Source organism: Pezoporus occidentalis, unplaced genomic scaffold, assembly GCF_034315485.1.
Source record: "Pezoporus occidentalis ecotype Australia unplaced genomic scaffold, CSIRO_AGI_Poc_V1 ctg3, whole genome shotgun sequence".
NCBI classification, from domain to species: Eukaryota; Metazoa; Chordata; class Aves; order Psittaciformes; family Psittacidae; genus Pezoporus; species Pezoporus occidentalis.
The window spans coordinates 1979145-1995356 of NW_026914940.1; the positions used below are offsets into that span (position 1 = coordinate 1979145).

General features: G+C 41.9%; 1 protein-coding gene and 1 long non-coding RNA gene across 7 annotated transcripts in view; one reads left to right on the plus strand and one right to left on the minus strand.

The window, feature by feature from the left end:
* TSNARE1 (t-SNARE domain containing 1) overlaps nt 1-16212 on the plus strand; it is a 495466-nt gene that overhangs the window by 386080 nt on the left and 93174 nt on the right. The window lies entirely within an intron of this gene.
* Nucleotides 1-16212, minus strand: part of LOC134167854 (uncharacterized) — a 1192997-nt gene that overhangs the window by 221373 nt on the left and 955412 nt on the right. The window contains exon 3 of one of the 2 annotated variants that reach the window (XR_009966302.1): nt 15632-15696. The exons of the other annotated variant lie outside the window; for it this stretch is intronic. This is a non-coding gene — a long non-coding RNA (uncharacterized LOC134167854). Of the gene's footprint in view, nt 1-15631; nt 15697-16212 lie in introns of those variants that run through there. 2 annotated transcript variants of the gene reach the window in all.

Sequence of the window (16212 nt, forward strand, 5' to 3'; positions counted from 1 at the left end):
TCTATTTTAGTAGCTCCACTTCTGTTCATCAGGATCCTTTCTACAAGCTGATCTTTGCAGTACAATTTCTTTCTTCTGTTCCCCATAGGAAAATCTCATAATCTCGTCAAACATTTATGCACACACATATACACACATGTATTCTTTTGCCTTATAGGTTAGAAATAGCTCAAGAGAGCAGCTTCATCCATAGCTGGCTATTAATAGGAACAAGGGTGAAGAAGTGGCTGATAGAGAAATACTTTCTTAGCCTTCTCAGTTTCCCATCCTCAAGGAGAACATGGCTATTGGTCTACTGCAAACGTATCTGAAGATAACTGACGTGTATTTAATATGCTGATTTTTGTTGTTGGATCTTGGCTGAAGCCACAAAGGAAATGAGACAGGATTAAATACATCCCAAAGAGATAAAAAAGGTATGCCTATTGCAGGAATGTGCAGCAGCCTTTGAAGTCTGTGGGAGGTATGACTGTTTCCTCCAGCTCAGAGTTTGTACCAGATTATTTAATTCTTTTTAGGGCTGTATATTAGCAGACTTTCACAGTAGTGCAGCTTTGTGCAAGTAAGTCAATGAGACTACTGTTATACTTCTGTTCTCTCTGTCGTGATCAATAATATATCATCTCCTCTACTGCTCAGTGTAAAGTGAAAGAACATTTCTCCCAAAAGACATTCTAACACTTTAAAGCTGCTTTTTTTTTTTTCTCTTCATATACATTTAGAATAGATACATAGGTAGATCCTGTTTTGCTGGAATTAAGTCTTTCCATACATAGTCATAGATGGAGGAAACCTTAGGATCATAGAATAGTTTGGGTTGGAATGGACCTTAAGATCATCCAGTTCCAACCCCCTGCTATGGGCAGGGACACCTCACACTAAACCATGTCGCCCAAGGCTCTGTCCAACCTGGCCTTGAACACTGCCAGGGATGGAGCATTCACAGCTTCTCTGGGCAGCCTGTGCCAGTGCCTCACCACCCTCACAGCAAAGAACTTCTTCCTTATCTCCAACCTGAACTTCCCCTGTTTCAGTTTGAACCCATCACCTCTTGTCCTATCACTCCAGTCCCTCATGAAGAGTCCCTCTCCAGCATCCTTGTAGCCCCCTTCAGACACTGGAAGCTGCTCTGAGATCTCCACACTGCTCCCCTTCTCCAGGCCCCAGTGTTCTCAGCCTATGTAAAAGTGAACAACAGGGTATTAACTCGGGAGGATGTTCCATGGCCTCATCCAAGAATGAAAGGCATCCTGGAGAATTCCAAAATGTGTTTTATAAATATCATCATCCAGTGCAAGGTGCCCAAATTGACTTCAGAAGTGGATTGTTGTCATTAGGAGTTGCTATAATAAGCAGAATCAACTAGCAGCTATTTCCTAATGGAGTTTTATAATTGCTTGTTGGATATTTCTAGTTTTTGGCTCAGAGTCTCTTATTCTTGTTGCTAACAGAAAAAGTGTAATGACAAATAGCTGCAACCTACCGTGGAGGACAACATCCAAGTTAGGAGCATATGTAATGAGTGCTTTTGATTCACATTCTCTTACACTTTAGAAAATAAGTCTGGGCTCTAAAAGGCTCCCTGCACCACAGCTCAGTAATTGGCAAGAGAGGATGGAAATACAACATTCTGCAAGCAAAGCCGCACATTTCAGATTACCCTGTAAAAAGAGCAGGTGCTCTTTGTCACACATTCATAACTTCTTTCCACTACTCAATAATGGTTTGGTATCAGGGAGTCGGCAGGACCTCACATGGAAGGATGCTGCCTTCGTGGTCTCTAGAGTATGGTACAGGCACAGATACTCAGTGCTCTTCTACACCACATTTTAAGAGTTAGGCTGGGCAGGAATTTAATGATTGTAGGGTAGGGTAACACAGGTGCTTTTCCAGTCAACAGGGAAGAGAATTCCACATGAAGTTGTCCACTAGGCTAGAAGGGTCACATTTAAGAAGGAGATCATGTAATTGAATATAAGCATCTGTGGTAGGGTGAGAAGGTTCCTGCCATAAACTCCCCTGTTCACTAGCTTGTCGTCAAGTATTAAGTATGCTCGGGGCAAGAAGGAAGGAAAGAGGGAAGGAAGGAAGAAAGAGAGAAAGGGAAGGAGGGAGGGAGACAGGAAGGAAGGCAGGAAGGAAGGAAAGCGGGAAGGTAATTGCATCGTGCACTGTAGCTTTAGCTGTCATCACATCATTTTTCATTACAGACGTAGAATTTCATGCCAATTTACAAAGCACAGCAGATCCCCATTTGTGTGGCTTCTGAGTGCTTTTTGCCTTTTCAGAGAGGCTAAAATTCAAAGGAAATCATCTCAAATTTAATGTGGTTTTGCGGTCTACTAATTTCAACCCTCTCTTTTCAGTAAACTCCCAGGTATTGATAGCAAATCCCCTGTAGAACTGACAGCCTCTCTCAATTTACTTAACCTTCTGGAGGCATCCAAGAGTTTATGCTCCAACAAGAGTATCTTTAAGGTGCAAAATCTTGCTTTCTAGTTCACTGAATGCAAGGAGGGCCTTTTGTTGATGTTACCTGCACTGTATCTTCAGGGAAGACAGCGAGTTTATAAGCGGCTTGTGAAATTCACATCCAAAAGTCAGGGATAGCAAAGAAGCAGAGAGATAAAACATTCCTGACCGTGCAAAGTTCAATATTGCAAACTGGAGAGGGAAAAAAAACCTCAAAGGATTGATTTTAAACTAGAATTAAATCTGTTATTTTCGCCAGTTCTTGCATATTCTTTATGCAGAGTTCAATTATGGCGAGATTATTAATCTGTTAAGTGATTAATGTAAGATTCTATTAGAACAGACAGGTTTCTCATTACGGGGATCTTGGTTTATCACATCATTGCCAACTGCAGTGTTGAATTTTGAATGTTTAAATTCTATTCTTCTGAAGGACAAGGAAACTTTCTGTTCTTCTAGACAAACATCTAATATTTGTTTGGAGGCACACTTGACTATCTGGATTATATTTTGGCTACTAGAAATTCATTTTCATTGCTGAAAGATGCCATATATGTCTGGCGGATCTTCGGGAAAATTCTTTACCTCTGTCTTATATTTTCTGTATAAACTGAAGATCAAAGTTCTCAGGTTCAATCTGTTTGTTCTTTAATTGTACTGTAATTATTTGGGGGATGAGATGACACATTGTTTAGAAAACAAATGGTGAATTAAAGTTAGGTTTAGTTATACAAAGCTAAAATCAAACAAAATCTGAGCAGTTTGCCTCTTTTACAAGGATGCTGGAGGGGGACTATTCACCAGGGACTGTAGCGATAGGACAAGGGGTGATGGGTTCAAAGTGAAACAGGGGAAGTTCAGGTTGGAGATAAGGAAGAAGTTCTTTGCTGTGAGGGTGGTGAGGCACTGGCACAGGGTGCCCAAAGAAGTTGTGAATGCTCCGTCTCTGGCAGTGTTCAAGGCCAGGTTGGACAGAGCCTTGGGCGACATGGTTTAGTGTGAGGTGACCCTGCCCATAGCAGGGGGTTGGAACTGAATGATCTTAAGGTCCTTTCCAACCCAAACCATTCTGTGATTCTATGATTTATTATTTTTGAAACAGAATAATATTGGTAATAGATTTTAAATTTAGTTTTTAGTCTAAACAGGCCTCAAGATTCTGATGGTAAACTGTGATCTAAGCCAGACAAAATTCAGTCCCACACTTATGCTGAGAGAATTTTTAGCTAACCAGACTTCATCCTACCTCTTCTAAGGAAAGATTGTCTCCTGGTAAAATCTGTGGCTAAGATTTCCAAGAGAACACTGGGAGCTTCAACTCCCTGTAGTGTCATCTAAATGTTAGGATTTGCCTTTGTAAGGAAATGCCCATTTCCTTGGTATCAGGCATGTCATGGGGAAGCAAAAGGTAAAGGCTGTATTATAAATTGAAGGTAATAAAGACATGAAGTACATCTGATGATGCCAAAGCTTTGTTCTTAAGGAACATGCTTTTTTCCTTCAGTTTTGTTTGGGATTCATTAGCTGCAGTGGATAATATAGAAAGGCTTAAGTAACTTTAGTAATCCTTCCAAAGAAACATCTGCATGCTGCAATGTGCTGCTATGCAGTGGTACTTGGGAACATTTCTGTAAGAGAAGCAGCGTAGGATTTTCTCTGGTGCAGGAATGATCTCTCACCTTTGTATCCCTGCATTGCACCACTCTTTGAAGAAATACCCTAGTGATTCAGGAATACAAATACCATTCAGGGTCAGTGGGGTTCAGTCAGTAAGGTTTGGTTGACTCAAAGGAGAAAATCAGAGACTAAGAGGAGCATCCATAAGATGTCACAGCCAATCTTAACCTAAATACTGGAGGCACTGGGGAAACCCTCCGTTTGTTTCTGCCCATGTTTCGCTTGCCCATGGCCAATGCTAGTGTAGATTCACATCTTCATAGCCTGTTTTTTTTTCCTACTTAATCAATGCTCTTCCTGAAGCCATCAATCCTTTTTTCCTCGCTCAAAGTGAAGAATTAAACCCTGGCTGTTACAATTAATAAGATTTTGAAGAGTCATATTTACAATGGATGTTTGTTCTTTTCTGAGGTGAAGATCAGAGCTTGTTTTGCTGGAATTTCTTTTCCACACAAATCAAACCAGACTGTTTCTTTTAGTTGTTTTTTTTTTCTTTTCCAAGAGGGCTTCTGATGTTCCTTTTCCATCACATCCTTTTGCAGAATTACTCCACTTTCCACGCACTTTAATGTCTTAAAAACTGGCCAAATTCCTCACTGAGCTATGTGTTTAAGCTGACTGTATAAAAAAGGCGAATGAAGAAATGTAATAACTATTGAGCAAAATATTCTCAGCCTTTAATCTGGCATTGATTTAAGCCTCACAATGAAAATATAAGCAAAGAAACACAAATGAATTTGCTTGCATAAAACTTCTTATTAAAAGTGATAAGCAAGGCCTGGGAGAAACATTTATGCAGTTCATCTTTGATTATTTCTTGCCTGGGTAGGCAGGAAAGAAATCATGTCAGAGCCTTAGCAGCCTGGCAGGGAGAGATGGCACAAAGTAAATGGGTATGTTATGAAAGGGAGATCAACAAGTCTGAGACCTGCTTGGTACCATGCAGAGTGTGGCAAAGGTACACTCTGGTACGCTCAAGCATGCAGTGCTTGGCTTATTCTGCAGCGTGGCATTACGACTTCAGTAAAGGACTGACAGTGTTTGCACAGTGCCTGCTATTCCAGACCCCTTTTTTCCTGGCCTGTAAGTACTATCATAAGCATGATTAACAATACTTATTATAAGTGCACATTATAGTACGCATTTTATGAGACTTCTACAAATCCATGGTCTTTAAAACATGCATGTCAACTCAAATTCCACCTCAGCCAAAACAACGAGAGTTATTACACTGCAACACCACAAAAACAAGAGAAAAAAGACTTTATTTTTCAATAACACTTTATTTTCTGCAGATGGAGTCACAAGGGATCTTTTTATTTGCCTACAACTGCTTTCACTATAATTTTGCACGCATCTGTCTTCCCAGGGATCATATTCACATTGTATGTGCAAGGATTGCGTGCCTTGCTAGTGGTATGCAGCCACTTCTGGGTGGAAAACTGAAGCTTTTCATTCACATGCCATTCCATACCACTGGAAACTATAGGTCAAAATCATGTGGCCATACGTTATCTGTCTTTTTCTATGCAATCTATTTTTAGAGACCAGCACCCAATTGCTAAGTCGGCTACAAAAATAGTTATTTTATGATAACATTTAAGCTTTCTTAGATAAGGAAATTAAGCTGATGGGATGCATGTAAAAGTCAGACAGCTCTTTGATATATTATCACACAGAAAGTGAATACTTAATATGAAACAGCTAGAGATTACAGAAGATGCTTTAAAGTGGGGAATACACTGATTTAAGGGGAGATGTTAAGAAATGATCAGTAGCTGTTGAAATTGAATCGGTTGTACAAGCTGGGACTAACCTTATTTAGTATTTTCATAATGTGTTATTTTACCTCCGTGCACAGTCAGGAGGTATTGGTAATTCAGAGGGAAAAAAAAACAGGTATCACAGAGGAAGAAGAGTTTTAACTATGTTAGTAAAGCAGCAAATACATTTCCTAACACAAAGTACCAGGTTGTTCACTCAGGGACTTATAATTCCCACTGTAAATGATGTTACATCAGATGGAAGCGAGAAAGAGGAAAGCTTGTGCATCCCAGGCAGAGAATAAATTATTAATGCACAGGATCATGGAAAGATGCATGCGACAATAGGATGTGGTAGGTAAAGTATTTCTAGTGCTAAGAAGGACTCTTCATCAGGGACTGTAGCGATGGGTTCAAACTGAAACAGGAGAAGTTCAGGTTAGATTTAAGGAAGAAGTTCTTTACTGTGAGGGTGCTGAGGCACTGGAAAAGGGTGCCCAGAGAAGTGGTGAATGCTCCATCCCTGACAGTGTTCAAGGCAAGGTTGGGCAGAGCCATTGGTGACATGGTTTAGTGTGAGGTGTCCCTGCCTATGGCACGACAGTTGAAACTTGTGATCTTAAGGTCCTTTCTAACCCAAACCATTCTATGATTCTTTTCTATGATGCTGTGACTGCTGCCATGGTACCAGATACTGTGGGGACTTCAGATTATCATCTGTCATTCTAGGCAACAAAAGGGAGGTCAAGAAAAAACAGAGCTTAACAGGGCTACTGATATGGTGGGGAGAGGGGAGATGTTACCTGAAGAAAGGCATTTATACCTGCTGCAATCTGCAGTTTAGCATTGAAATGTGCTGGCTGGTTTCTTATTGATTATATAAGAAACTGTATGTATGACTATATATATTGACTATATATAATGGAAATATTGGCAGTGCATAGATGAAATTCCAGCATGGAAATTCACCTGTTTGCTTTCTGGAATAAAATGCCAAAACCAGAGCTTCTTACACTGCAGAAACTAAGTAGCTAAGATTGTCTCTATATGTCAGAGCAAAATAAAGGCTGAAAGGAACTGTTTATCCCTAAGATCAATATTATTATAAGAACAGAGAGTAATAAAATGTTCATCAATATATTCATGCTAAACTTGGGTTAGTATTGTCCAGAGGAGACCATCTGACTACGGTTTAGGTGGAGCCTGATGAGCTGGCAAGCTGGCAATAGCAGGGGAGAGGGCACCAACGCAGATGTCCCTTTCAATATGTGCTCCCTAAGTAAATCATAGCAACAAGCACATATCAAGAGAAGTGTCTCAATGTCCTATCTCCACTTCTCAATTCTGCTGGACTCTATACAGCTCCTGTGACAGTTCTCCCCATACCGCTTTAGTGGTACCTGGGGCTGCTGTGGAATGATTTCTTATTGCTTTCGTCCCTTTATGCATTTGAAGTACCAACGTCTCAGTGAAATAACCAAGTACAGTGAAATACCCAAGAAGTATGATTATGTGACCCAGTTCTCTTCAAAAAGAGGTCATTGTACCCCAAAATTCGGGGTACAATGTAGTTTGAACCACAGCTGCTGAGAGCCGTAAGTGTGTTCTGCCACCAGCTGATTCCAAACCAACCTAGAGAAAACATGGCTCATATATATGAGCTTCGGCTTATACTTGATTTGTTTCTTTGTGTCATACAAACCCAGTACTTCTTAGTAGAAGAACCTGACACCTTTTTCTTCTTTGCATAATTTGTTACTTTTGAAATTCATCTTACTTTCAAGACTGTCATATATGAGTGCTTTCTGTTTAGGATGGTTATCCCTGTGTTTTCGCAAGCTTTGATTTGTTGGGATTTCAGTGCATCTTACCTGTGCGTTAGATTTCATGGGTAATACTTGGAGAAGGCCATTTATTTTATTTAATGATGCAATTACAAAGGTATCTTGTTTATTACATTAGTGCCCACATCCACGTCAGGCTTGTCTTCAGGAGAATTAGCATCATTTGTCTTATTCGGGACCTGTAACTTTACGCTTCAATTACTCTGTACTATTGCATAAGTAACATTGCCAGGATCTCTATTAGATGGGGACACCAGGTGACTTAAGGAAATTTAATACCCTGGCATTTTCAGCTGCAGAGCACTTGGTCCTATTATTAATCAAGGCACCAGAGCCTTATTCATCTCCTGATTAAAGATTTCAGCAGAAGGGAATCATGCAAGCTTTCAGTACAGTACTTTTAATTAGGGACAAATTCAGCATATCACTATGCATTACTTCTTTAGTAGGTGCAATTAAAGAGCTGATCTGTAACGAGCCCACTTGGAAAAATATTCCTCTTTAAGTCCTGGCAGCCTGGTCTTAAAACACAGACCAAAAGAAATGGGGCATAAAAGCTATCCCTCGGAAAGGTGGATGGGAGATGTCCTGTGGTCACTGGGACCACCTGATGGCTGAACACCTTTAAAGAAGGCAGGTTTGGTCACACTACATAGTATGCAAGCACATTTACAGTCTTCATGCAAGCTGAAAGTATGAGAGTCACTTTGGTTTAAGAAACAGTTTATAAATTATCTGTAAAAAGCAGTAGGATTTGATGCAGCTCACTTTAATGATCTAAATCTTATATATCCACATCAAGCTAAATTATCTAGGCTCCTAGTGGGAAGAGAAAGACTCCTCCAATTAGGGATTTATCCCATCCTATGATAAGTGTTTGAGACTGGTTATCAATGCAAACTGTGTGATATATCACACCTGGCAACTGGGCTACCCCAAGATATTAGATGAGGCAGAGGAAGAAGGGTTTATATAACCAAAAAGGTTAAGTGATTGTATGCTTTAGAAACTCCGTAAAGGAATTTGCTCCATGTGCAATCAGATATAAACCCTCTTGTTTGTATACATGAGTGTTTTTGCAGTGGTTACCATGACTTACCACAACTTTCTTTGGGCTAATGCTTCCCTCAGCTTTCCATCCTCTCATCACAAGATTTTCCACTGTTTTGTAAAGCTTCTGTGGTGGTTATGAACATCACCATGAAGCACAATTGCAAATGAAGGGTGCATGCTACGTAACTGTGATGGAAAGTTTCTCCGAAGCGGCATGGATTTTAGTTCAGATAATGTATTTAAACATTACAAGCCCATTATTATGGGAAGCATGTGGACCAAAACCAAATTAATGTTGTTTTGCTAATTTGCTTATGGTTCCCCACAACAGATTCATTTTCTGTAATCTGCTTGGAGCTGACTGGTATGACCTTGAGTTTTAGGAACCATCACAGGAGTTTTGACTCCTACCCAATGCTTAGTTCAGGGGCTCTCCATTGCTAGAATGCTAGCTTAATATAGTCTTGCAGTCAGGTTAGAGCAGCTGAAAAAGCTACCACACCTCAGCTTCCAATTAGTAGTTTTCAGATGAGATGCTATAAATGAACATGTAATTGTTCCCGGTTCGTTCCAGCATGAAGAGTAACAGGGACAGCATCTTCACTGAGGAGGCACCAAGTAGGACCTGAGGAACAATAAACCCACTGGTTTCTATGAAAAGAAGGTATCTAACCACAAATATAACTGTTCCTTAATGGATGCTTACAGGGAAGCTGAGGTGTCTGAAGGCACTGCTTTATAGAGAGCTGATGGAGAATACCAGGCAAGCTCTGTTGGATAGGTTGGAGACGTAAATCCACACCATGTAAATACTGTAACTGAACTGTGGAAAGCTTACCTGAGAATCAGCCACTACTCTTATTATTTGCAATGAGCCACTGGAAGTAAAGTGAACACTGTGAGCTTCAAAGAAAGGTATAAGGTACCTTGCAGGAAAACTCAGGCTGCGGTTCTGGTATCTGTGGTTTGAACTATTAATCCCACATTTAAAAGGCTGTTTCAATGCAGTGCAGTGTTCTGATTGTCTAAAGACATTCATCTGGTTAAATTTGTTCAAAAATTGGCTGGAGTAACTTTGCCATGGCAAACTGTATGTCAGACAGGGGTTGAACAGCCCTTTATCTTAGGTTTCTCTTACAGCAGATGTCACATGCAGACAGCATGAACTGCTTCATTGTGTAGTTCAACAGAAACACGAAGCAGAAACAGTCAACAGAAACAAACTTAAACAAGGGGAGATTTAGGTTAGGTATAAGGAAGAAATCCTTCCCTGTGAGGGTGCTGAGGCGCTGGCACAGGGTGCCCAGAGAAGCTGGGGCTGCCCCATCCCTGGCAGTGTTCAAGGCCAGGTTGGATGTGGCTTGGAGCAAGCTGCTCTAGTGGAAGGTGTCCCTGCCCATGGCAGGCACTGGAACTGGATGAGCTTTAAGGCCCCTTTCAAACCATTCTATGATTCTATATTCAGCATTATATATTCATCGTTCTATGATGGTACATTGAAACCTGATCACTGGGTAGGGACCAAGTAGTTAGATCCAGTCTTGAGGAATGCAGTATCATAGTCTGATCTTTGTTACCTCAGCAATGGCAAAGAAAAGATGAAGAAAACAGTATTACAGCAGTATATGGGTGGAAGAGAGAGCAGTCACTGGCACACACCAGCTTCATTATACCAAACATTCTAAAGCTTCTATCAGTTGCCGAGCCTCAGATCCTAAATTTCTGTGGGAGAATTATCCCTACAGGGATGGAAAATAATATTTTAATTTATTACTTTTTTATTAATTTAAAAAGTTGAATAATTAAAACTAACTAAATGCTTTTAACAAAATCCATCTGCACATTAAAGGGAGAAACATTTACCTCAGGAGGAAAAGCACCTTCAAAGGCAATCATTCCTGTTCAATTTACCAGGATTACTGTAGGGAATTAGGATGACAGCTGCAGAAAATAAGATGTGGGTGAGAATGTACTGAGAGAGTAGTGGTAGATCAGGAGCTATCTGAAGTTTGGTTGGTTTATATAGGGTTTCTGCTATGTGTGGGTTTGAAGACATTGCTGGAGCACAACAGGGACAGGCATGCAATGATACATCCCTAATACCACTTTCCCTGAGCTCCATAGCTCAGGCACTCTCTTAACCATGGTACCCATGTGCTCAATGCTCCTTGATGGAAATATACTTTATTTTTTCACTTCCATGATTTTTCTACTCACATTTTGCATCAGTGTAGACGTTTAGCATCCATCTCTTCTGTGTTCATGATTCCCATAGTCTGGATTCATGTGCGCGAAAGAGAAGTCCTTCCTTGTGTGTTACACTTCCCATGTGATAATTTCACGTGCTAGTCTATTATTCTTGTATCAATGATCTGAGTGGGGAAAGAAACAAAAATACCGGTAAAAAGCCACCAAAATTACCATGCTCACTTTATCTAAAAACACGTAAGGGAGCTGATCCTCCCACTGATTTGGAGGTATAAACAGTCCTGGGGTAAATCATCCTTTCTGTTCATCAGGGACTGTAGTGACAGGACAAGGGGTGATGGGTTCAAACTGAAACAGGGGAAGTTCAGGTTGGAGATAAGGAAGAAGTTCTTTACTGTAAGGGTGGTGAGGCACTGGCACAGGGTGCCCAAAGAAGTGGTGAATGCTCCATCCCTGGCAGTGTTCAAGTCCAGGTTGGACAGAGCCTTGGGTGCCATGGTTTAGTGTGAGGTGTCGCTGTCCATGACAGGGGGTTGGAACTGGGTGATCTTAAGGTTCTTTCCAACCCAAACCATCCATGGTTCTATGATATCAGCCTGCACCACTCCTTGTGAGCCTGAGGCACCAGAAGAAGAATACTGAAGGGCTGCATACAATGGAATTTCTGTCTCTAAATCATTGATAAGGCTATTTCCTGAAGACACAGAGTTTCCTACCCCAGCTTAAAGTTGTATGTATGAATTTTGCACTGTGTACTCATTGGATAACATAGGCCAGCCAGTTTTCCAGTGCTGCTACATAAATGGGAGCTAGACTGTAGGTGCTACTAATGGCTGCTTGTGGTATAAAGGCAGGAGGTAATACTAGTGCTGAAGGGGAAGAAAAAAGTGATCCTGAGGACAACAAAGACATGAAATGTAGTATTAAACATCATGCATTTGGGGATGAATATTGAAGAAAATGATCCTACTATCATATAATTAACCCATATTATCAGAGACAGCAAGAGGGATATGAGCCAAGGATTTGGATGCCGAGTAGCGGAGTTCCAGTCCTGGCTCTGCAAATGGCTTGATGTATGCCCTTAGGTGAATTTTCTACCTTCTCTCTTACTGCTTCTCTTTCTGTATTAACAGGATAATAATATTTAGATGAGCTTTGCAAGGACTAATTAGTTAATGATTATAAAATGCTTGAATATGTAAAGTGCAATGCAAGTGCTAGGGATTATCATCATCTTCAAAATAATGAAGAATGTTTATTAGTTAGTTATTGTGATTATTTCTTTTAAACCTTTTTATTGCTAAGTGCATAAGAGGCTGTCATCCATAAAGCGGGTTTTACGAAGGGATTTAAATGTGATGGGGTGGAGGAATGGTTAGGAGGCACAGATACAGTTTTAACCCTGTATGCATGCCGGTTCCCAACTTAATATGACAGTTGGCAGTCCAGGCTGGAGAACAGTGAACAGCACCATTGTAGTTTCCAGTCTGTTTTGCCACTTCTATGACCTTGCACTGCCTGCTTGTTGGGTACAACTGCTCTTTAAGTTTTCAGTGCTCTACATACTGCTCCTCTGCAATCAGTTAAGGGTTCCCCCTGGGCACCGTAATAAGAGCACAGAGGGATAACAAAGATAAACATGTTGTTAGATCCATGCTATGAAGCCCATGTCTGTCTGTGAGCAGGGTAGGGATGCACATCAGGAGGTTCTAGAATCATGGAATACTGGATGGGAAGGGACCTTGAGGATCATCTGGTCCAACCTTTCTAGGCAAAGCATGGCCTAGACTAGATGTCACAGCATTCTGTCCAGCCAAATCTTTAAAGTGTCCAGCATTGAGGAATCCACCACTTCCCTGGGGAGATTATTCCAATGGCTGATTGTTCTCACTGAGAGAAATTTTCCTTTAGTGTCCAACAGGAATCTGCCTGGGAACAGCTTGTGCCCATCACCCCTTGTCCTTTCCATGTGATTCCTTGTAAAGTGGGAGTCTCCATCTTCTTTGTAGCCACCCTTTAAGTACTGGAACGTAGTGACAAGGTCTCCCCTGAGCCTTCCCTTCTCCAGGCTGAAGATCTGAGCTCTCTCAGCCTCTCTTTGTGTGAGATAGTCCACTCCTGTAATGAACTTAGTAGCCCTGTGGTGAACCTTTTCCAGTTTGCCCATGTCCATCCTTTCCTGGGTAGCCCTGACTACAGCACTCCAGATATGCCTCACCAGGGCTGAGTATAGGGGAAGGACCACCTCCTTTCACCTGCTGTCAAAGCTTATGTGCTTAATGTAGCTCAGGAGGTTGTTGGTCTTCTTTAGTGCAATTTAATATTGCTGGCTCATGCGCAAGGAGGATCCCAAAGTCCTTCTCTGCAAGGCTGCTTTGCTGTCAGTCGTCCCCCAGCCCATGCTGATGTATGGGGTTATTCCTCCCCAGATGCAGGACCATGGACACCTAAATCCTGAACTGTAAGCAAAAGGGTGTCTTCATTTTCAAGACTGTGTAGTTTTAATTTGGGTTGACATGACATAAGATCATGTCATAATTATGACATAAGATCATGTCATAATTCAAGCATGAAGGGACCTCAACAGATCTGTATCTCCACCTGCTGCTGAAAGCCTGGTGCTTCTACCCCTGAGTGCAATCCATTTTTGCATTGCATCCCTATCGTGAGTTTTCTGCTGTCATGGTTTAAGCCCAGCTGGCAACTAAGGACCACATAAAAGTTGCCTTGGGCGACATGGTCTAGCATGAGGTGTCCCTGGCCATGGCAAGGGTTGGAACTGGATGACCTTAAGGTCCTTTCCAACCCAAGCCATTCTGTGATTCTATGTCTGGGCATGGGACACTTTGAATTTGAAAACCTACATTCAGGATGCTTAGCCAAAACTCATGCATTATGGTTATCTTTGCGGGGCCCTTTAGCTGGAGGGCATAAATGCAGGAGTGCCAGAGTGAGCTGACACAGCACCGCACTGAGCAGGTTTATACTCACCAGCCCAGGATCTCTGCAGCAGTTGCAGACATCCTGCTCTAACATCCTAATCCTTCTAGAGCACTTTGCTATCAACCCCCTTAAAAGTATGTTAATACTCAACCGGTGAAAGCTCGGCTTATCTTCCTCCTGCCCTCCCACCATCCCCAATAGAAAACTGCTGACAAGTCTCAGGATGAGATAAACTTGCTCATGAGGGTGAGGGAGAAGGAAAGAGACTTAAGCTGACAGCCTTGATCTCCTGCCATCCTTATCCTCCAGACAGCCCTTCAGATCTCCAGCACAAGCTGCCTGTGGAACAACTTTTACATGACAGCGTTTGCACTGCTGAATCCTTCCCATTAGCCTCTTAGGGAGGAAACTGGATTTACTTCCACTTCTCTGAACTTCAGTTCTGGCAGTGCAGGCCAGCCCTCTGCTCTCCTGCACACCCTGTCAGATAGTGACAGCATGATCTACAGGCGGCTTCCGCGAGGGAGACTAAGCTTATAAGTGCCTTAAAATTTCACATGGAGATGGGTTTTCCATTGTAATAAGAGCTGACGATACCTTTTTTATAATCAAAATGCAAACTCCTGAGCTCACTGCTCAGGAGCACAATTGAGAGTGACAGAATTCATTACACAACGGAGACAGATGGAGTACTTTAAAAAGAACCATATATCAAGAGCGGAGGTCTGCAAGTGTGTAGATAGTGGGCAAAAAAGCTTAAAACCTTCAATCCCCTCCATGCTGCTGGAAATTACCAATCTTCTTATCTTGGCAATACCTTATTATGCAAATAGTTGTCAAGTGGAACACGCAAATTGGCAAAATTACTTTATTGTAGCACTTTTTACACACTCTCCAAGGAAAGTCTGTTTTGCTCCTGTGATAAGTAAATGATTGATTACTCTTGCTGTTTCAGAACAGCGGAGTGAAAAATGACGTAGTAATAGCATCAGTGGCACAGGCTCCGTTTCAACAGTGGGATGCTACCAACTTTGGAGTGTGCCACTTAAAAATGGCTCTTAGCTTAATGCTTCTGGAAGCATGGAGGTAAGTGGGTAGACATAGATTTTTTCAGACACCAAATGATTCCTCCCTTTTGCTTTCACTATTATGGACTTGGTTGTTTTCCAGCAAGATGTGGAACTTGCCATTACTTCTTCCCTGCCCGAATCACTAGACTTAGGTTTTTTATTCCTCTCAACAGTTTTTTCTGTGTTGCAGCTTGGAATATTTCAGTATTTCAGTTGTGGACTCCGTGATGAAATGTGTCCATTGCCTCAACATGGAAAGTGTTATTGCCTTGGATTTTCTCTTGAGAAAATAAGAATTGGAAAGAGCTAATGGAGTAGAACTAGGTACTGCTGGATGGATCCATCTTTGGATGTATGCATTCAGATGTATACATCTTTCAGATGTATCTTTAGATCCATCGCTTCTCTCCAGAGACGATTGAAACTGGCTGTTGAATCAAGAGCCAGATATTGAGAGGTACACTACAGTCAGACTTCTTGGCAGTGGCTTGGTACTGAATAATAAACAGCATCAGGGAGGAACCAAATGTAACATAAAACTGCCTGAAATGGTCACTGCATTATTGAAGTTATTCTGTGAGTATCATAAAATCACAGAATGGTTTGGGTTGGAAGGGACCTTAAAGCTCATCCAGTTCCAACCCCTGCCATGGGCAGGGACACCTTCCACTAGAGCAGCTTGCTCCAAGCCCCATCTAACCTGGCCTTGAACACTGCCAGGGATGGGACAGCCACAGCTTCTCTGGGCACCCTGTGCCAGTGCCTCAGCACCCTCACAGTAAAGAACTTCTTCCATATATCTAATCTAAATCTACCCTATCACTACAGGCCCTTGTCCCAAGCCCCTCTCCAGGTTTCCTGCAGCCCCTTCAGGCACTGGAGCTGCTCTAAGGTCTCCCCTTCAGGAGCCTTCTCTTCTCCAGGCTGACCCAGCCCAGCTCTCTCAGCCTGGCTCCAGAGCAGAGCTGCTCCAGCCCTCGCAGCATCTCCATGGCCTCCTCTGGACTCACCCTAACAGACCTTCTCATGATTGAGGCCTCATAGCAGGATGCAGTACTTCAGGTGGGATACAGATGCGGGCAGATACCAGCTTCCTTCCAGAGCAGCAAGGATTCCTGGTGGTGTTGATAGCAATTCTGTAGTGTAAATCACTGTTGAGAGTTTGCAGCCAGCCCGGGA